Source organism: Plectrocnemia conspersa, unplaced genomic scaffold (assembly GCF_051122295.1).
Source record: "Plectrocnemia conspersa isolate PC_06_02 unplaced genomic scaffold, ASM5112229v1 ptg000012l, whole genome shotgun sequence".
Lineage (NCBI taxonomy): Eukaryota > Metazoa > Arthropoda > Insecta > Trichoptera > Polycentropodidae > Plectrocnemia > Plectrocnemia conspersa.
In genome coordinates this window covers 22,538,141-22,561,598 of record NW_028277176.1, presented here as the reverse complement: position 1 = coordinate 22,561,598, position 23,458 = coordinate 22,538,141, and the positions used below count along the sequence as shown (strand labels likewise).

General features: G+C 35.7%; 1 protein-coding gene and 1 long non-coding RNA gene across 4 annotated transcripts in view; both read right to left on the bottom strand.

Annotated features, from left to right (window-relative positions):
- LOC148228628 (max dimerization protein 3-like) overlaps positions 1 to 23,458 on the bottom strand; it is a 182,375-nt gene that overhangs the window by 106,976 nt on the left and 51,941 nt on the right. The gene's annotated exons all lie outside the window — the stretch shown is intronic.
- Positions 7,083 to 15,089, bottom strand: LOC148228632 (uncharacterized). The gene is made up of 2 exons (XR_015811539.1): positions 12,281 to 15,089; positions 7,083 to 11,261 (listed from the first exon to the last, which is right to left on the bottom strand). It is a non-coding gene; the product is annotated as an uncharacterized LOC148228632 (long non-coding RNA).

The window sequence follows — 23,458 nt, the reverse complement described above, 5'->3', positions numbered from 1 at the left end:
ACGACGCGCTTTTATTCTAAACTGAACGCAGGGGTTGATAGACAGTCGCGTCCCTTCTCCCCGCGACTGCGGTAATTGTCCGCCGTTTAACACGCAAACACACGCGAGCATGTAAAATATTTCCACACGTCGATTGCGCAATTCAACAGTGACAATGGATAGGAGAGAGAGGTCGGTCGAGGCATGCGCTGCTGCTGCTACTGCCGACTGAGTGGAGACTCGACCCTCGACAGCTGCAGCTCTGCTGAGTGACGGGCGGGCGACCTTTCCGAGCGAAGCACGGGGGAGCACGACACTCGCCCCGTGTGAAACGTGCAGAGGTATATGGGGTCGCCGCTGCGCAAATGGCATTCACCTGAATCCGTCCAGAATGTTTTTTTATTATTTATTCGTCAATCAGCGCGACCCTCGCTTTTATTATTACCACCACCATGCGACACATCGACGACTCGTTTTGAAGTTTCGCGCACGCAGATGGCACCAATCACATAAATTACGAAAACGCACGTGTAAAAAATCACGTTGCTAGAAATTTGCATGGCGATGTCGGCGCACCCCTATATATCACGTATCATCCTTTCTGCGAAAGATATCAACTCGATCCGTTCCACAACAATAACGAAACATTAGCTCAGCGTCTTTGCGACTAAAACCCTCCATTATGTGTATGGAACATAATCTAAATAGGTCAACGAGTCTCACTTTCCAATTACATAAACAATTCCAACGTCATGTAACGCATGTTGAAAATGTACTAACCCCGGGCGCCGCGATATGAATCAACGGATGTCGTGAGCTCATTGTGTACTTTTTAAACAAACACGTGAGATAAAAAATCTCAACGTACCCAGTGTAGGAATTTGTTCTAAATGAGCTGATGAAAAAATGTTACTGATTCGACGCAGCCGGGGTTCGAGTTGATAGATTGATACTTATTTATCTTACCACTATTTCTCCAAAGCCCAGAAGCATATCGAGATACACAAAAAAAAAAAACTAAGCGTCCTTCTCCTGTATGGACGAGTTTGCTTGCGCTAACCGCCCGGAGAAGGGTGAACATAAATTGGAACATAAACGTCAACCGTTCACAAAGGAATGATGGGTCTCATGCCGTTGTTCAACCCTTATATGAAGGGAAATAACGCGCACGCACACCACGACGAGCACGTCGTATGCGACAGGCGTGAATTTGCATTTTACGACTTTAGCAAAAGGCTCTTTAATCGCGACAGTCGTTGCGGGATTACATCCACGCGGCGTCCGAAACGACGGTAAGGTTTATTACTATGGCCCACTGTTAATTTTTATCGACAAAAATATACATTTTAAAAGCAACAATGGAACGAAATTATCTAAAACTGACACAGACAGCTCATTTATCGAGATATCGCGGGACTAAAAAAACAACAATGTGTGTACATACAAATAAACGTATAAGCACCTAACGATCGTTCTGAAAGCAAACAGCCATCACTCACCTACGCCGATACAAATCATTACGTTATCGGACATCTCGCTTACCTGAAAAAAAAAAGAAAATGAGATAAATAACATCGAAAACAATAAACAAAAACCAAATGAGCGTCTCGGGCGCAAGCTTATCTGCTTTCGAGACGAACCCATTTGTGTGTCTACCATACACATATTTTATTTACTATGTTGACGAAAACAGATAAGCCGGAACGTTAACGAGAGTTGCGAAAGTCGGACGCCAATAAGCAGAGGCGCCACGTGCACTGAAATGACCTTTCAAGGGAAGATCATCTTTGGCCAATATTCACATATTTTAGTGATACTACTACTTGCCAAGTGTGTTCATCATTTAGCGAACTCGACATAATTAAATCAGAAATAAACGATGCAGTCTATAAGGTGCTTCTCGAAATGCGCGATTTTATCTAGTCTCTTATATAATACGATATAATCACCGATCTCGATGAACTGTTTTTGTTATGAATCGATCGCTCTCTGCTCTTTCCCAGAGTCTGGAATCATGAGTCGAGTGTGAGCCTTGACATGAGTCTTTCTATTAATGAAGCAAGAGCATGTCTCCCGGCGAACCCTTGATAAACTAAGCCATTGTGGTCACTTCCCTGTGTCGATAAAAGACACGAGCAACATTACTTGGTTGTTCAACACGCGTCTTACAAAGTATTTAATGCGTTCGATTAGTTTTGGTTACGGTTTTACATTAGTAGTTTTCTGCGTGGAAATTGTAAGCTTATTCGCTCTTTAAATTCTTAGGTGTTTTAAGTATATTACTTTCTCTCGTAGTTGTTTGATAAAGAGGTTTTGTTCCGTTGGGGTTTGAGAGGAGTCAAAGCACGAGATATATAATTCAGCCGGCAATAATTCAACTCGACACTCCAGCGTAGAGTATCCTACTTTTAAAACCTGCCTTTTCAACTCCGCCACCTGATCTACATTTTAATATGTAAGTGATAATTTAAACATGCTTATAAAATAAACTGTTACCAGCTTTTCCAGCTTTTATTTTGGCTCAAAAGTCTTGATCGAATAGTAATTTATTTAGCTCTCAAGTCGCATTTCAAAAATATACGGCATCCGCATTCAAATTTTAGTGGAGACCACTGATGTCCAGTGATTGCACCTGCCAAGGTATTTCTTTTCTTTTGAAGATTGTACACGACCACCCAATGTCAACGACGAAAAAATCATCAAAGAACACAAAAAGTAATAATCTCGTTTTGCAAACGCATCGATGCACGACGAAGCAATAACAACAAAGGGCGTTCGATTGAAAACGCGATAACGCAAGTCGAGCGTGACTAATATTTCAATTTAACGATCGGATTTATTAAAAGTGCAACGCGGCACACTATCGACAACTAGCGACCCTAAAATCATATTTATATAAATAACTAACCGACGTGCCGTTACGCAGCATTAGTGGCCCGTGAAAAATCACGAACGCTCTTCAAAAGTTTTCCCCTCTGGAAAAAAGTAATTAGCAATATCGACAAATCGGATATCCTATCGCGAGCGGCGTTAACAACGCAACTTACAAAACTGCGTATCGATTGCGCGCTCAATGAGCTCGGATAACGAAAACCGCATTTAGGAAATAATAAGCCACACAACGTTACCTACGTTCACGTAACACGCACACACCGAAAGACCTGCATACTCCTTAACGACTTTCCGAGCAAGGTCGAACTACAATCGCGCAAAGTCGTATAGAAAAACCCACGCCCATGCAATCTAAAACGAAATCATTAAAATACAACACATCTCGTATTGCTAATAACACATCGTATCAGAAACATTACAATTAAAAGTCGATTGTTTTAATCGCGCCCGTACATTCTGTGCAAACAGTAAACAAGTTCATTGTGCGGAGTCATATTTATCGTCAGAGCTAATTGACGTTTGAGATTAAACATCGAATTATCGCGAGCTCTCTCGCATATTTTCGTCGACATAACATTTCAACAGGTGTGACTGTGTTATTAAAAATAAAATAAAATAAATCATACACATCGATTATCGTCGATAAGGGGAACAATCGCGTATTTACGTGAATAACAATTCGTTTCTTATCAACAGAGTCGAGCGTTTTCGTAATTATTATGTATGTATAGATGACAGTTACGAGAGCGGAAAACAACATGCCAAAAATTGACGCGTGTGCGAGCACGTAAAAACGAGCTTCCAAATAACGACGATAATAGTACGGAATCCAGTTAAAATATGACATAGGACCGAGGCAAAGGGACTGGGCGTGTATAAAGTGAATCGCGCAGCAGACGAAGAGAAATATGATTACTCTTTGAATTGGATCAAAGGGAAGCATACGGTTCAAAAGTTTGTCTTCCGTAACGAATGCGACACTCAACAACGAGACGATACAATAAAGAGAACGATGACTAATACGAAAAGCGTAATAAAAGTCTGCTCGACTGTGACTTCGGATCGATCAACATTGAATCAATTACTTACAAAACAACACTGTATAATGACGCCTTTCCATTATTGAATTCATAAAAGTTTTCATCGCCTTCGCTGCAACAATATTTTCAAAGTAAACATCAACGCAGCCCCTTTCGCCAATATATATTCTCATCAATATTTTCTTGTTATATCCATCGCACTGTAAATTTTAAAATACACACGAATAATATTTATATTCACATAGACGTGTATGTATCATTTTGTGCATTAAAGTGTCTTTGCTAGATTTTCAATTCTAGTAATTTAAATAATAATAAATTGACAGGGTTAATATACTCAAAGTTTCATATAAAAATATTTTTATTAGTATCTAGTACAATCGTGAGATAATACAATATTTTATATTCTTTATATGGTTGAATCACTATTGTAGTGAAAATTATATTGATATGCTTAAAAAGGGCAGGAACCTGATAGGCAATTTATCACATGACGATAGAATTCACGGTCAAGGGAACAATAGAAGATACCTGCTAGAAGACATTTGATAGATGGGGGATCCTTGATTTTAAGGCAGTGATCGAGCGGGAATCAAAATCAAGTTGCCTATGTTCGTCATTGATATATGTTGGTAATATAATATAATATATATAACTCTATACATACCTCCATTTAAGTATAATTTAGAGTATTTTTCAGTATGTATATGGTAGTGTTTTCTACTAGATATGATTAAAAAACTATTATGATGTCTTAGAGGCGCAATAGTTCTGCTATTGCAGAAAATAAATTAATATATTTGACAATAAATTTAATATATACTGTAATTGTCACTCGACCTCTATTTTACGTAATTTACCTTTTTACTTCAATGGTGAAAACAAGGATTGTCTGCGTATTTGTAAATATAATAGCATTTTATGTGCGGGTTTGAAACAATAGCTATAGAGTTAGAAAGTAGCAAGAACAAAAATTGTCCTAAACAAAACATGGATGAAATCGGCATTACTGAACACACAAGAATTGCAAAATAGCTATGCGGACTCTCGTATTTAATAAGCATTATAGTACGTATCCTTTGTAATTATCGAACGGTCGCATCGGTGTAATTTAAAAACAAATCATTTAGGAAGCTTTCTTTAGAGGGATGAATTGGAGGCGAAGCTAAACAATAACGCGATTGGCTATAAATAAGCCTTCTTCGTCCTAACTTCATCGAATGATACATCACCGAGACTCGCAAATTCGACTCACGACAGACAAGGAACCAAAGTGACTTGATTTTCACAACTGTATAGCGGTTATTGTGTATCAAAATAACTCTTGCGGCGTTCATTTAAGTGCAAAAATCACACAACTCCGCCACCAAGTTATCTAGATTATTTGAATTTTTTTTGTAGATGAGTAGAATTTGTATTTAAATAATTTAAAAAAATCAATATCGAGCATGAATAATCCTGTGCTTTTTAATATAAAAATTGTTAGTCTGTAGTAATAAGTTAGTCTGACTGATTAAAAAGCATTGCGCGAAAACCGTATTGTTTATTTACAATTTTACTACTAAGAGTAGTTGAGACGATAATTGGTCACTGCAATTTTTTTTCCAGATAGTGAGGAAATACATAAATGATAAGCACGTATGTATGTCGGCTTTTAGCTTGGCGATGGCTGTCGTAAATAACTTAAAGAGATAAGAAGATAAATTTCGCAAAACAAAAAATAGCTCAATAAGCTATAGATAATGTAGCGGTTAATCGGTAAAAAATCTAATAACTGCGTTGTTAAACTGTGCTTTTAAGTTAAACTGAGTTAATGCAATATTCAATTACATTTGAAAAAAACAAAATATACCATTATAAATATGAAGGAATAATATGGACAAATTTTCAAATATCGAAAATTTGAATATTCGTATATTTAGATACCTGCCTATCCCTAAAAAAGGTATATTTGAACATCAAATTATTGTTATATCAAACATTAAGAACCCCAAAATTAGTTTTATACTAACCATAAAGATATCCTAACGAATGTAACGCGAAAAAATTATAGTATTGTATTAACTTTTACTAGAATGGGGTTGCTTTGTATTCCATTCCGGTCCGCGGTCCTATTTTTGAGGTAAAAGGACACGTGATGGGACGCGTTTTATGATGAAAACGTGAACATCACCTCCAGCACGAAAACAAAGTCGATAAGACGTAGACTGGCTGCGGTCTACGGAGTCGCAATATCGCGTTACGTGTTGAACAAATAAGCGCATCGTGTTGCACCAACACCGACCGGCCAGCCAGCGGTTGCTCTCGGGCCGCGAAAGGTTACATAAATGACACACCTGTTCGTTAAGGACGTTTAAGGTCACCGCAGGTAAACGGCGACGGCACACAAAAGAGAGGAAAACGACCAAAGAAACACCGAGTCACCCCCAGGAACGCGGTTAACAATGGACACCACCTTTCGATGGAGCGAGAAAAAGAACCAAGTAAAAATATCGCAACGACACGTGTGTAAACAAATAATGAACACAGGCGTAAAATTGTATTATCTATCGCTCCGTAGTATTGGAGCAACGTAAATAAGTGGAAAAATAGTATTTCGGTTAACGCGGTGTAAATAATTCAACGTGAAAGTTTATAACCGAGATACCAATACCACAACATAATGTAACTTTTATTCACTTGCACTAGATCGCAAACTCCGATGGACGTGTGTTGTTACAACAGATGCAAAGACGGAAGGTATGATAAAGAAGAAGCATAGAAGTTACTAATAAGTAAGCAGTTGTAAAGTTTGTGGAAGCTCACATCCAGGGCCGCCGAAAGCGAATCTGGGCCTTTGGAAAGTAATGCTTCCGGGCCTCGTCACAAAAATGGCATTTTATATATTATCAACATCGTAATATAATTTCTTAAATAAATAATAGGCGTTCGAGCTTTCCCACTGCGACGGCGCCGACAAGATTTTATTGCTTTTGACGTGAATTTTTGTCTTCTGAGAAGTGATAATTGTTTTTGCATGGATATACTTTGATCAGATCTTTTATATTAAAAGTCCATAGTAATATTGGTACGGATAGCTATTACATTTTTAAAACATAATGTAATATCGAAATTCAGACAAACTTTGGAGTAATATGTGAGATGCGATGTCTGTCTGTACTTATTCTTCAGTTTATTTACAAATGAGAGATGAGTTGGCTTAGTTTGTATATTGGACTTCTAAAACTATAATTAGTATTAGAACTTTCATTAGGTTAGGTTTGGGTTTGAACAGCAAATGGACGTTTCGCAACTGTCAAATTTAACTTCATAGACATTTTAGAGCAGCATATTAGCGCCTAGCAGTTAAATTATATTTTCGTAGAAATATGGTGAAAATGTATTTGGACTTTACTAGTAAAAATATAACTTTACCAGATAATACACATTCACTTTAACATTTATACATCGGATGTTGAAATCATATAATTGTACTGGCACCTGCCAGATAATTTATATTTTTAATGGTAAGAAGATATATATCTACTGGTGAAAATATATTCCAATGTGATTTTACTGAAATGACATATTTTAACTGTTTTTTTTACTGTTTTTTCTAGATTTTCTTTTAGGAATAACCACATGAAACTGAATGTATTATTTATTTATATTGCTGTATTAAATCCAATTGTCAAATTACTGACAATAAAATTAAAAAAAACATTAAATTTATTCAATTCAGCTGGTGTTGTTGTTTATTTTTCGTTATTTCTTTGCTTTTCTCCCTTAGGTATTCGATCTGAAAATTCAAATCAAATACCTAAATTTATTGCCACAAATTTACATTCGTTGAATATTTCCTCTCGTGTCTAATATTTTTTAAGCGTTCAAAAAGCAATAAAGTCAACAATAATTTGCAAACAAATTTTAACACAAACGTGTCAAAAAACTACAATCTGTACCTTTGAATAATGTTTATTGTGAAAGTACTACCTAGATAGTGGGTGCTTTTGATGGCAATGTTCCGCTGCTTTTATTTCATGTATGTACATGAAATACATCAGTACATACATTATTTGAGGTCGGTTTTTACTTTTTTTATATGTATATATATTCTTGCTATGATTTTTTCCAGAGTCGGGCCTCTCAAGGAGAACGGCCCTCGGAAATTTGTCCCTCCCCCCCCCCTCCCGGCAGGTCTGCTCACATTGCAAGCATGGCTTGCGAGCTGGACTGCGAATTGTCGCAAATTCATATCGATTCGGTCACCACAATACATTTGGTAACTCTAAAATTAACGAATATTTACTAATCCATAAGCGATCTCTTAATGGCGTCTTTAATTTCGCCGCAACACATACACGACAGTGGTGACCCCGATGCGAATAGTCTAGTATCGATTGTACTGCCGTTAAAAAAAACATTGTTTATATAACGAATACGCAACTTATAAAAACTAGACAGCTATCACGCTCGCTTTTAATCACATTGCTCGCGTTTTTCAATTTAAAGTTCCATAACAACGTGCAGTGAAATTTTAAACTGAATTTTCCACGTTTCAATCGACACTTTAGATCGACGCTTTGAAAGTTTCGTGACAAAACTAAATAAACACACGCTGCGTACGCTTTTATCGATTATTATCATGTTTATGCAAAATGTATTGAATTGCATGAAAGAAAAGCGAGCGTTTCAGATTAGTTTCCGTCTTCTGCTACGCTGCTGCGGGGATGGAATTAGCAATTCAAAAACAATCGGAGGAAAACCGCACATAGCTAATCGATCGAATTTATTAATATAATCACACCACGTATATACGCACGATCGTGTCAACAAACGCGCGACGGAGATGGTCGGCGAGGTCGACGACCAAACCAGGCTATCATCATAGCAACTGGCCGAGGATGTTGGCGATAAAGCGCAATCTGCAACGCGTTGCGTGGTGATGACGACAACTAATAATAAAACAGGACTAGCTATAATCTCTAAAACAAAAACAGATATGTTTCGCATTTCGCATAAGGAGTTAGAGAGCTTCTAATCGGACTTGAACAAAACACGGGTAATTTATAATGGTATTGCGGGGAGACCAATACAGTTAGTAGCACTGGAGCTACGCTAGCAACACTGAGCAAGAGCGGCGATGAATAGACACAAATTTCGAGTTTTTTCGACTGCATGTATACTTAAAATTAAAAAACTTATCTTTTAAATTAGAATAAATAGTCTATGTACATTTTATGGTTTGTATTAACTTGTATTCATTATTAAAAAACCGTATTTTTAGATTCTTTACACCTTGATGAATATATTTGAATACTTTATCGTTAACCATTCAATAGTCGAATAGTTAAACATATCGAATGTTTGTAAAATATAGTTACAACACCTTCAACAACAACCAGACCGCTATCGAAGCTTGTAAATCAAATTATATTTTATAAATGATAAAAACATTATTACAGCTTAAAATCAATACATATATGTATGTAGGACCTAACTCGATTTTTTAAAATACTTCATTTGTGAGATTCAAAAATCTAGGAAAACCTAATCTTTGATGATCGATTGGAAATGGAACTACATAATAATCACTAATTTCGATCTCCCATACTTAACAGCGTCCCATATGGGATTTGAACCTGGTTTTTCAGATATTAGTAGTCGATTTATACGTACGTAAGTATTTCAACTTATTCTATGTTCTACATGTACTACAGAAGATTGACTACATTTTATTATAGTATAAAAAAATATCAGTAATGAAGAGCTACCAAAGTCAAATGGATTCCATTTATGCTGATCTCGTAAGATATTCTATACAGTCAGTCAGTCTGTCGGCGTAATTAGTAACATAGTCAAAGAAACGCTCTACCGTGATCAAATCTTGTGTGTTTAGTTTGCTTCGACTTCTTGGAATGATTAAGCTGTAGCGTGTGCGATTCGAATCTAGATCAAAATTCCAGGTACCGTCTCAAAATCATTTCGTAATTGTCACCGAGTGAACAACCAACATGCAATGCTGACATTTGGAAATGGCCGAAAGTGTTTTATTCTGCGAAATATCGCAATAAGTTTTGTTTTGTTTTGAAACAAAACATCTACGATGCGGTAAATATAACGACAGTTTGCGGACAAGGCAACGCGTTGAAAAATTACACGCACAGCTTATTTTAGCTCTGACACGAAAACGGCATTGAAAGTAATACGGGAGACGACTGCTCTATTTCTCCCAATAAAACTGCACTGATGTACAGCCTGACAAGATACAGTGACACGTATTAATGGCGCATGGAAGCAGATAACCATTGTGTGTTGCATGAATGTCGCTCCGAGTCGACTGGAAATTATCGACAAAAATCTCGCAGTGCATTCACAATGCTGTGAAAAAGGAAGAAACCAGTTTTGTCAGGATATGCATTGCAAGATGACGTGAAGTACGATAAGGGATTTTATATTAACTTTAGACATATATTCAAGGTGCGCTAGAGAATAGGCCATGTGGTACGAACGGTTGTAAAAGTATTGCCCATGAGACCAGATGGCATCGACCGTTCGACTGTAGGGGGATAGTCACTTCAGACGTTGCCCTAAGAACATTGAAGAATCCGAACTATGATATGGGTGTGAACTGTGGAACCCCATCAAAGTAATAATCATTACAAGCCATGTGGTATAAACGTAAATGTTGTCAGATTATGTTTTATCTTTAGTCATGAGTGAACCCACTGAAATACTGTCTACGAGAAATACCGGTATTACGAGTCGCCCCAATTTAAGTGAGCATCGAGCTGATCCTGGTTCGATCGTCAATCTGGACCCCTTATCGCGTCAGCTGTTATCCCGTCGGACCGGATTATAGAACGCTACTACCACAGCCTGCATGTGTGCAATGCTAGCGGTTTTGCATAATGGTTCGCATTTCGGTGCGCACTCAAAAATCGCAATTCCGCGCGCGTATATGCAAGTTGGACCGAGCTATTTGCGTTACGAATAAATTTTCCCGGCGGTCCTGCCTGCCGTAGCAGCGGCGGTGAATTAATTCAAAGCCCTCGTATATATCTGATTGAACATAAATTGCGCTGGCCTAAAACACATAAGCGCAGTATGTGTGTGTGTACATGCGATGTGTCGCAGCGTTCGTCTCTTCGCATGTAATACGTTTACACTGACATTAACGAGACTATTGATTGTGTGTGGATTTCTTTATTTGCTCAAGATAATCCCAGAAATTAATGGACTGTCTGAAATTTATGTCTGTATATTTTTAAGGTCATTTCATACCAAAATATTAATCAATACTTTGTATGCGGGGACGAGAATAATCGTTTTGCGACGTATATCGGTTAAAAGCAGGAGACAAGGACGAAACTTTTTTTGTACTGCGATGTCGGAAATTTCATTTAGAGTAGGCGTCTACATGACTACTTAGCAACACAGTTGATCTTTTAACTGAAGTTGAATTACACACATTAGGTTATTATGTAACATTTTTATTATAATAATGTTTTAAATGGATCTAGTTTTCTTGCTTTCAAAGCAAACCGAAGTTTTTTTTAAAAAAACATTCGAAAATGGATTTATGCGATTAAGATTTCGGTCGTTATGTTTCTAAAAAAAGGGACAACCAATGATTTTTGGGGAGCTACAGGATATCTACAGGTTTTAGTTTAGGTGTAACTTTATGAGTAGATATTTTTAATATTTTTAATTCCTAATTAAAATATTTCGCATAAAATATGATTTCAGAAAATATGTCGAAACGGTGGCTAATTTTTATATTTATTTGTAGCATAGAAAGGGTTAACTCGTACCTATTATTACATATTTATTCAAGAAATTATATTACGATGTTAAAAAATATATAAAATGACATTTATAACATGAGGCACAGAATCTTTATTTTCTCAGGGCACGGGTTCGCTCTCGGCGGCCCTGGCTATCGGTCACATATTTTAATCTTTAATTAAATATAATTATATATTTTTTAATTAATATTTTTTAAATTCTGCTCGTCAGTTTACGTGTTAATGATTATGTTGTTAAATGAAAACATTAACGACTCTGAGAATAATATCAATTGGAATAATACGATCAAACTTCGTGTGATCTCCGCGTAAATCACGATCGCGTCCCTTATTTTAGCCTGTATCACAATTCTCCCTTGGCTAGTACAATCCAGCTTCTTAACAAGCAACAGCAAAGATGGTCTGATACAGTTGATGAAGGACGTGTCGCCCACATGTTAAAACTTAGTATTTGTTTATTATTTTTATATGCATGTAGATTATCTTGGCGCATTGGGGTAACCACTAAGGTCGTGACGGCCATAATTTGAAATTATTAAATAAATAAGTATTAGTCCCATAGTATTAAATGGAATTAGTTACAAGTTTAATGTATTTAAATATTTTTTTAATTACACATGATTCGATTGTATTTATAAATTGCATACTTTTCAGTCTGCAGGGCATGATTTGGAAGACAGTCAAAAAGCACGGCATTGTTTATATATAAAACGAACGCAAAATGCGTATTTATAAGCCGCCATAACATCACGAACGCTGGGGTGCTTATTAAAACGCAGAAAACAACGAATGTTTTCTTTCGACAGATCCCTAAGAAAGTACGGAGCTCGCAATAAAAACGTTGACGTCTATCGATCCAAACAGTAACGACAGGGCGTCGCTTATCAAGAGAAAAGTTGACGGAAAAGGCATAGGTTTTCCAAGAGAGAAAGAGAGAGAGCAGAACAGAAGAACGCGTGGCTAAATCAGGATTCCACCGACAAGATACGCAAATGTACGCGTATACAGATGTATTATATAAAAGGGCAAGCGGGTGTATTGTTTACCTGGCACCTCTATAGCGATTGCCTAATGGCGCGCAAGAGATAAATCCGCGCCAGGACAGCCAGACATACCGACAAAGAAAATGGAAACGAAGCAAATTGACATTTTCAACATTTGAGCTGTCGATGGTTCTGTATGTAATGGCATGGAAACGAAAGAGACAGCGCGAATCATAAAAGCAAAATAGGAATGGGTTTGATAGATGATTTTGCGCCTATTGAGAGATCGGTCCAGTCCCGCATTTAATCGCCGTCGTCAATTATCGTAAAATTTGAAACACAATAATAACTGTACCGTATTAGGAAACCGCCTCTACTGTCGGATTATCCCTCAACCATATTTTCCTCGTTTTCCTAATTGCCCAGAGCGAATGCTGAGATAATTTCACAACGTCAGTCCAATTATTATTCCATTACTCCGTATATACACTCCGATGGCTCGTTAAGACGCTCGAGCATCGAATATCGCGATGTTATGGAGTCTAGAGCGTTCATTCAGATGTTTCACTATACCGAGTGTCCTAAGCTAAAGGGTCATAACTTACAATATAATATAGATATAAATAAAAACATAAGCAAAAAAGTTTCTGTGTATAAAAACAGCACATTTTAACCATATATAAATGTTTCTAAAATGTATTACTATTATTATGGGCCTGTTTCGCTAAAAACACGGTCGAGTTTACGTATTGCTTTGTGAGAAGGCCGTTCTATCGACGATCGAAGGACCAGCGAAACACTTAAAATTATTTTGAAACTTTTATATTTCAACAAATAGGCTTACACGGAAGCCAGCGGCATAAGACCGGATGTGATTTTCCCGCTTAACCGCAGAATTTCTGCCCATTTATAATCAATCACTGACGTAAAAATTAAAGTAAAACTAACAATTACAATTTATTTAGATATGGCATATTTCAAAATAGTACTATATAATCACGTTAAGTTAGTTACGACTTTTGGATTGAATAGAACGCGATAATTGAAATTAAATTTTATTATTTTGCCTCACAACTACCAACAAACTGAACTGTTCGAATTAAGGAACTTTTCATTTGTATTTTGAATTGAAAGCTATACATACACCACCGTTTTATCGCTGCGGCAATTCCGTCCTCAAATTGCGAAAAGCCATTGCAATAAATAAACGGAGCGGTGGGGCATGCAAACAAGATGACCCGGTCACGCGAAACAAAGAGCTCTCCAGCTCCCTTCGTGTATACACTACCTTTGACATAATTAGAGAGCATGTGCGATAATTTTATGGTTGGCTAAACATATATATTTTTTTAATAATCACATTCAGTATACTCGGAACGAGCACGTCAGCTCAAAACATATTTTCAACCAGCCGCGGTCTTCCGAACCCTTTAATCTGGAAATATCATTCTAGGATCTCCAAGAAATAGGTCGACAGCCTCTTCCGCTTCACGGGTTTCATTTGATGGGTCGCAAAAATAAATATGTTATTTTTGGATATTCAAATAAAACTTTAAAGTTGAATAGAAAATTGTAGCACATTGAGTTTTTAGAATACATTTTTTATATTTGAGAACAGAATTTATTTATAATACCTCTTCCACTTTTCACAACTTTCCAAGGTTATTGGGCCATGGTGATTAGGCCGAATTTCATTTCATTGTAGAGCATAAACATTTTCTCACATCTGTTCTATGTGTGTAATAATGAAATTAACCACCAATATTAGCTTTAGATTAACTTTTCTTAAGAATAAGAAAGCAACATTAATCTATTGTATTAAGTAAGCTATTAAACACTTTTAAGATGAGGATTTAATATATAAAAATGATTTAGATAGGCATTTAACCTATTTTTATTTCATAATCTTCCGCGGATTTGTAAGATTATCTTATTGCGTCTCGAAAGAATTAAAATTTTCGAAAAGTCCGATGATATGAATCATCTCACGCATTTTGCCTTTTGTTAAGTTGGGCTCATTATTAATTCAACCTGAGCAGAATTCGCATTGACGACTTCTACCTGCAAAATCTGTACTTAACGACAGGCAGCAGGAAAATAATCGAATCGGTCCGATTATTTTCCGAGCTTCGCTAATTTAACTCCGCACGGCGACTCCTTCGTGGCCGTCGCCGTGGAAAAACGCTCCGCAATTTACATTAACTCTCCTCGGCTAAACCGACAGACGCGTCGTTAATTATACGAACCGGCGCAATACAGAGTCGAATCGTCGAAACACGGGATTACAGAGTATTTTATCCCCCTTTAATTAATTAAGGCGAACGAACTTCCGCGGCTGCTGGATGGCTCCGCAATATATAAGCGTACTGTACCTACATACAAGTCGACGATTTGCATGTTAATTTGCAGCCTCGAAACGACGAGCGACGGCAGGGTAAAAAATCGAATCTAAAATATATGCATGTAATATAATCGTCCGTTGGGATTTTTGCACAGAGTGCACGCAGATAGGGTACGTAATGAAATTATTCGTTCGCATGCAGCCGCGAGAGATTGAATTGTGGTCCACCTTGGACGCGTCTAGTTAGCATAAAACGAATAATCTCGATCAAGGTCTGACACGACACAGATCGAAGCGTACGCTTTGTCTCGAACGGCAAACACAACTGTTCGTTTTTGTTATAAACATGTTTATTTATAAAGAGACGAGTCAACGGCCTCAATAAATATTGGTATTAAAAACGTAGTCGTAAAAAATCAACACTGTCGCAGCGGCGAGAAATTTACGTGCAAGTAATATAAAAAAAACGCAAAGTAAATTTGCGCGAGTGAATTGACGCAAATGATGTTGCCAAAACGCGCAATTAAATTATTATTCGTAACGAAGTAACTCTAGTATTTAACAAAAAATAAAGATAGCCATAATCGAAGTTTTTTTACAGCCTCGTTTTATTGCCATTAGACTATGTATTTAAAAGGTTAACTGGTTTTTTTCAAACTAATAATTCAAATGAAAAAATGTTCAATATCAAAATTTTATTTTCATCGACTGTATGACACATTTCTGATAATTTCACGACATAATTGTGAAGGACCGGTAGGAGAAATTAATTGGATGAAAGACTTGTAAATGAATAGACGTTGTATTGTCTCTGACTTCACTCTCTCTCTCTCTCTCTCTCTTTCTCTCCGTGTGCAAGTGTCTATCTCTTTATTTTCCTTCCTTTATATATACACTTTACATGTGACGATTTTTAATGGATTACACAAGCAACAGTGGTTGATTGTTAAATTCATGGCTTCGTTAACCCGGATGATACAATAATCAATCTCCTGTTTACACTGATTAAATCACAATAAACAAACGTTCATATAAATCGATTCCTGAGATTAACAAATCGCAGCAAAATAATTGCGTCTTAATCATATTACATATATTATAAATCAGAGTATATAACATAATTTACATATATCTTTTAAAATGTTTATTCGCTTCAAAAATAACAGGATTATATTTATAATTAAACTCTCAATTATATATAGAAGATTAGAATCCTGGAAGACGTATAAAATGAATGTATATATTTAATTGCGTAAGAAACTAGTTAAAATTAAATTGTTAAGCAGTCAGGATACCATCAGTAAGTCCACTTTGGTTGGATTAAGACGTTGATAGAAATATCAAATAGTATACATCTTTACGTTAGTTTCCTTATCTGAGAGTGTAATACATGGCTTAAATTTAAAAGAAAACTTCGTTTTTATGCTACGCTTACTTCCTTATCTGGTTATCAGCAATCATCCTTAGCTTTCTTCATTTTTACAACATATTCAATTGGTGGAAAATATAACTGTTAGTGCTAAAAACTTACACAAAGTGGACAAGCGAATAGATACTAAAGCAGCGTCAATATAAATTTAGAATCGCCGATAATGGTTTAATATTACATAATAATAAAATAGCCATAACAATTAATAGTCAACAAACAAAACAATTAAGAAAAAAAAATTTGTAATTGCCTAAATTCCAGAAATAACTAATATTTCCTAGTTAATATTGTGCAGCTGTGAACTATCTCAATGGCTGATATTAATTTTTTGCTCTCTTTTGAAGCAATACAAACGTAATTTTTTATGGTAATAGTTTTTTCAGCATACAGAGTGTAATCTTTTCTGCAGCAGGTATAATTAAAATTAAACCTCGTACTGGTTAAAAATTCAAAACACTTTTTTTTTAAATAAAAATAAATAGTCCTTAAACTTTTTATTGTTTTTTATTTTTTACTATTCGATATACGAATAGTTGAAAATAAAGAATATTTAGAAACTCTAGTCTAACCTACAAATGTTAAATACTATAGTCTTTATAAATGTTTGATCTAGTTTAGGGTTGTCAACATGTTCCTTTTAGACCTGCAGGCTCATACAGTTTAGAAAACTAATTATTATATACCTATTTTAATAAGGATGAATTATGTTTTTTTTATATCTTATTGCTAAGTTATATTTTTGATGTGTGAGACTGATACAGTTGGAAATTCTGAAGCTACGCTAGTAATACCAAGGCAGAGCGACAGTACTACGCGAACAAGTAATACAGTCATACTTGTGTCTAATTTCCAACCCGTCTTCACACATTCACCAAATGCATTTTCTTGTTTTTCAGTGGCAATGATGCATATAATTATGCGAAAATATAAATTTATAATCTGTATGCGATACATGTCGCACGTGCCTGAAGGTTGGATATAATTTGTACGTATTCTGTAAGCATTATCGTAAATTCATATTTTTATCAATCGACAATACTCCACTGATTTTCTAGCAAAATTTATTTAGTATTTGCGAATTCTCTAATGCATATATTCAATAAATATATTAAGAAATATAAATCGAACTAAATTTTGCGTAAGCAGTAATTATTACCGTGGTCGATTCCAAACAAAATAAAAATTGTTGTGTAGAACACCCAAAAATTTCCTCAATTATTACAAAACAAAATCACTTCAACCATTCATTCTTGAGCTTCGAACGACACGCTTTAATTAAATAATCCTGGTTTTGCATCGAGTAGCATTATTGTTGTTATCGGATGGTCGCCCACAAATGGCCACCTGGAAGTTACGCTTTTACCAAAGGATTTAGCTAAACATGAATGCTATTAGTGCAACACTTACCTTCTCTACCAGCAATTGCAAGCGCGAAAGACACTTGGTCACATCACCACATACTCACTCAAACAACTCATACAACTCACAGACTCTCGCCAACTCGACGGGTTCCAACATGGTAAGAAATGAAAAATTCGAAAATATTTATTGCCTCTAAACTCGTCTTTGTAGAAGTAGCAAGATGCTTTGATGAATTTTATAATTTAAAGGTATTTGTAGAAAATTGAGCTCAATAAAAAATATTATTAATTAAATAAATGTAAAAAACAAGTTTTCTTATTAAATTAATTAGGTGTAGTAGTTTCCCGTACTTTCTATACCTAATTAGTTCATATATTTTAATATCTGAAACCATTTAGATAGTAATTCAATCAAATTTCTCTGAACCCAATTGAGTGTGCAAATAATCATTCCACAAATAAAAGCGATGTTAATATATATCAAGAAAAAAAATCTCGTCTCGCCAGTAATAGTGCGTATCCACGCTGGACGAGCGGTAAAAAAGCGCCATAAAATCAACCGCAACCGAAAAAAATACTAAATATAGACTGCGTAACCAATATTCGAAGACGCCCGCCACCAAAATCAATACCCACTGGGGGGAGTGGAGGTGGGTGCAAGTCGAGTTTTACATTATTTTCAGTGGGTCGGATAGGGCTGGACACGGACGTACTAATAGTTTACCCTCTCGCGGACAAAGGGCCTGAAACGAACGACGGAGAAAAACGGCACGGGGTAACACGGTCCGCCGAGCACGGTTCCTCTGGGGGCCCCCGGAGCCAGCTGTGCCCCCGAAAGACAACAATGCCGCTCCTATCACAGTTCTGGGAGAGGTTAATGCTAATTAATAGCTGTTGAGCTTTAATCGTTTTAAAAATATCATGAAACAAAGCGCATATGGCGATGTCGTTATGATTGCTATGAAAAATGTATGTATATACATAGACAGATATGTAGCAGGAATTAGAGATAACGCGACAAACATTCGGCACAGCTGACGTGCGTAAAATATGACGCTCCGGTGAAACGGAAGAGGAATGGGGTCCAGAATGGCCTCAACAGCTCAATGATTGGGGAGGAGGGAGAAATTGGTCCTGGGGGCGGATCAATAGAGAGAGGAAGCCTTTCGAAAGTGGTTGCTATTTTTATTACTAGTATATACGAGTAGACTCACTTGTACTCCAACGACCGGTTAAAGACCGCATATATTTAGCGTATGTTTGATTGACGACACCTCAAAAAATCAAAACTTGTAATCGCCAATCAACAAATATTGTCTATATAAATAAAAGCATTCAAGTAATTGATGTTAACACAACTGGTTAATGTATCAATAAGCAATGACCGAGAATAAAAGTGTATGTATATGAAAATAAAAACAGTTAACCATCACAATTTTTAGACAACTGTTTTTGAATTGATATACTGAAAAACGAGGCTTTATATATTTTCAGAATATAATTTACTATCTAATTTTATTAGCTCAAAATTCGCCGAGTATATTATATACGTTGTTTATTTGTTATTGTTATAGCCCTTCAAATAACAATCGAGAGATGCTAAATCTGGACTACTAGAAACAAAAGAGAAGGCAACAATGCCAGCTTAAGGCATTATTGGTCCTTATTTATTTGAAAACGTGCGCTAACAACAATCAATCAAGACAGCTTTTTACAAAAAGGTTTTCGAATAAGCGCTTACTTAGTAGTATCTACCGAAATTTACCTAATACGCGACCCTACAGAATAACGAGGGCACGCGTACATACAAATCGATCTTGTCGAATGGATGCAGTGATTCAAAACGTGCTCACGCAGTAAAGCGTCATCGGTTGAAAAAAATCGACGCTTTAAATCTACGAAGACTAATCTGAGACGAGGAGGAGGCGGCAGAAGTTCGGAGGAGGGATTCCGAGGAAATGGCGTTTGATGAAAAACGCAAAACACGAACGAAATTCACTTTGTTCGGGAACGAAAGCAGGATTAGGCGAAGATCCCCACAGAAGGAAATGAAAATTGATAATATCCTCTGACGAATTCGAGGGTGAGAGCGAGTGGCGAGCCCCGCGCGCAACAACGAGAAAAAGAGATCAATATTCGCTCCATAAATTCAAGACTGTTTAACATCTCGCGCGTGCAGGAGAGGTGTGTATATGTACGAAGGGTACGCGTATACATGTGTACTTTTCGACGACGAAATTAAGCGTTATTATACGTTTCCGATGGAATTAATCCCGGCGAGGGTTCATCGATCGCGATTGGGAAGACCCACACTCTCGGGGCAGACGGAGCTGCGTAAACAAACCATCAATCTGTCGAATGGTCGGCCGCAGGGAGGCTGGCGAGGTGGTATCGGCGCTCTCTCTCACAGACGCATTCGAAACAAGACGTCTTGCGTACGTAAATTGAAAACGATTAAACTCGTCAAAAACACTCTTCCTACGTAACAGATTTATGTAAATCCGGAGAGATGAATTGCGAGCGAAAGTAGAAACGATATCTCCGCACTTGATAGAAAATATATAAAAGCGCGAGAGAACGCCGAGGAAAAGTTATTACGTCGGTAAATAAGGGTTTTTTAGCCGAAGATAAACCTGAGCGTCATAAAAGTCTAAAATAAATTTATTAGCATGTAAATTGGAAGACTGGTTGGCAATCAAACTTACTTTCACTTTTCAATTTTTAGTTTCGCGGGCCGAGGAAACAATCTTCAATCAACGGACACTTTTACTATTCATTAAAATAAAATATCTAGGTTAAAAGTTAGAACTAAAGTTAATAAATGTTTTGCCACAATATTACAATTATTTATAATTGATTACGATATACAGTGATACATATATTATATTGGATATATGCTAAAAGTAGCTATGAATTTTTAAAATCGACAAAATAAAACTTTTGTTAAAAAAAATCCTTTTTTTAATTGCTATATGAAAAAATATATCTAGTGGTTTAACTGTCCACACGTGGATTAAATTTGCTCCGAATTCAGCAAAATTAAAATCTATGGATGTAAAAAAATATTTTGTTATGGTTCAATTATATTTATCAAGTTATCGATTAAATAGATAATTTTTTCTGCATTTCCTAATTTTGTGGAAACAAGACATGGCATTATCATTAAGAATGAGCAGGGGCATTAACCATTACAATACTTTTATTGGCTATTGTTTTTCTTGGAGATATTCATAGATCTATTCGATGAAAATTTACTTGGTTATCCAAGGCTTATTTTTATAACCCATCACATAACAAGTAGTTAACTTCTCATCACATTATTATTCTACTAAGAATGGTATAAATAAACAATAGATTCCCTCATTTGTATTTCTTCAGCTAATCAATTAAACCAAGATTTGGGATTTTTGTTCGTAAACCAAATTATTCGTAAAAGTGATTCGTTCGTAGCCCGAGGTTACACTGTATAACCATAACAATTACCATGGCATTGTCTCACTATAGTTAAATGTTAAAAAAAAGATTTTCCGTCCATTTATTTGTGGAAATTGCCATACTTTTTGGATTCAAACCCCACAGTAAATCTAGGATAAACTTATTATCGTTGTTCGCAGAAAACATTTTTATGTCAATATTTGTTCAGTATAAATAATGACTACTCTATTTGCGTTAACACACGTCAGTCCTAGAGCTATCCATTTAATCATTATTCATAATTAAGAAAGATGGCAAGTCTGGGTTTTACCTGGGTCTCCGATTGGTTGATAAATATAGTAATGATTTTAATTTCTTTAAATTTGTTCAAAATATAAATAGGAGTAATGATAAGTATATCGAACGTATATCCGTATCGTGTGCTTTAGAGCTAATAGTAGGGGGGGGGGCGTAAACCCAAGCTTGCCACCTCTTTCTCAATTATGAATAATGATGAAATGGATAGCTGTCGAACTGACTGTGTTAACGCAAATATAGTATGGGTCAGTATAAATAGATTTTTGGTTAGTATTTCTTTTAAATTTGGGCAATAGTTGTGATTATAAATATGTGGTCATTACAATTAAATAATTATTAATTCAAAAAATAATTAATCAAAAACAATAATTAGTTTTAGAACTTTCATTGGGTTAGGTTTGGATTTGAACAGAAAATAAACGTTTCGCACTGTTGAAGTGAACGTAACTTTTTTACACGTTTCGGTGATTATTGCGCAAACAAAAATTGCGCACAGCAAAAAGTTATAATCGTGGATAATCAATATACACATACATACATATATATATGTATGTATATTTAAGAATATGTAAATATATGTACATAAAAAATAATGTCTGTATATATTACAGATTTTAATTTAAAAATATTTTACAATTTAATATTAGTAGTTTACACTGATGTCTTAGTGAGTCTTGAAAATAGATAAAAATATTAAGAAGTTGGATTTAAAAGTAAAATAGATTTGACAATCAAACAAACCTATATTCAGAGTTTCGCCGTGTGAAATCCGGTCACTTTTATACACATATTCCGCCAGTCAAATGACAGTTTAGAGCCAAACAACACATTGATAATGACATTGTACTATTATAATGACCATCTATCTTTAAGGTTAAAATACAGATCATATATGTATTATAAATACTGGCTATTCTTTATAAATATTGACCATTCATTATTTATACTGACAGCTTTAATACTGGTCGGTGTATAACGACCAAGTAATATAAATACTGACCATCTAATATTAAATACCGCCCAAAAGTGGATTTAAATACTGACCAGATAAATACAAGGTAAAATTAAATTGAAAGGGGCGATAGGGGTGCATCGATAACAACAAATCACAAGGCGGAAATTAAAAGCACGCGATGATTACACGTTGAACAATGTTATTGTCTAGAGACTCTTATAAATAAACAGGCTGTAATTTAATTGTAAAATTTCATCAACCCTAACAGCTTATGTTGGTAATACATATTTGAATTTTATTGATTTTACTCCGTTTCTTTCAATAGAGTCACTTTGAAGGCTATCCATTTCGTCATCATTCATAAGTGAAAAAGAGATAACTTTGGGAATACACACCAACAATTTGCTCTATGCGTTCGATATACTTATCATTACGCCTTTCTATATTTTAGACAAATTTAGAGAACTTAGAAGTGTTACTATATTTTTTTATATTGAAGTAATGAAGTAGCGCATCATGCGAAACAGTCGAATACGTGCCAACAATTGCCGTCAAAGAGCAGGATTAACAGCAATATTAGTAGTAAAAGCAGTACATCAACAAAAATATAATTTTGTAAAAACATACCGAAAATTAGAAAATGAAAAAAATTAAGTATTTTTGTATACTAAATATTAACGAGCAATTCATTTTGCCGAAAACTTCTAAAAATGAGTAAATAAAAAATGTGATCTAAATAATTAACGCTGTAGCTTAAATTAGGGTGTATAAAGTTGTTTTTATCTTTGTAGCAAAAATATTTACTATGAGCACAAAGTTAACCATAATTTGCGATATTGCGACAGTGTCTAATTGCTTTTAACAGCTTAACGACCGAGGACTCACCCACGAGTCCTGAGAGAACCTTTTGCAGCGGCCGAGGACTCGCCCATGCGTCCTGCGTCACGCGTCTTCTTTTA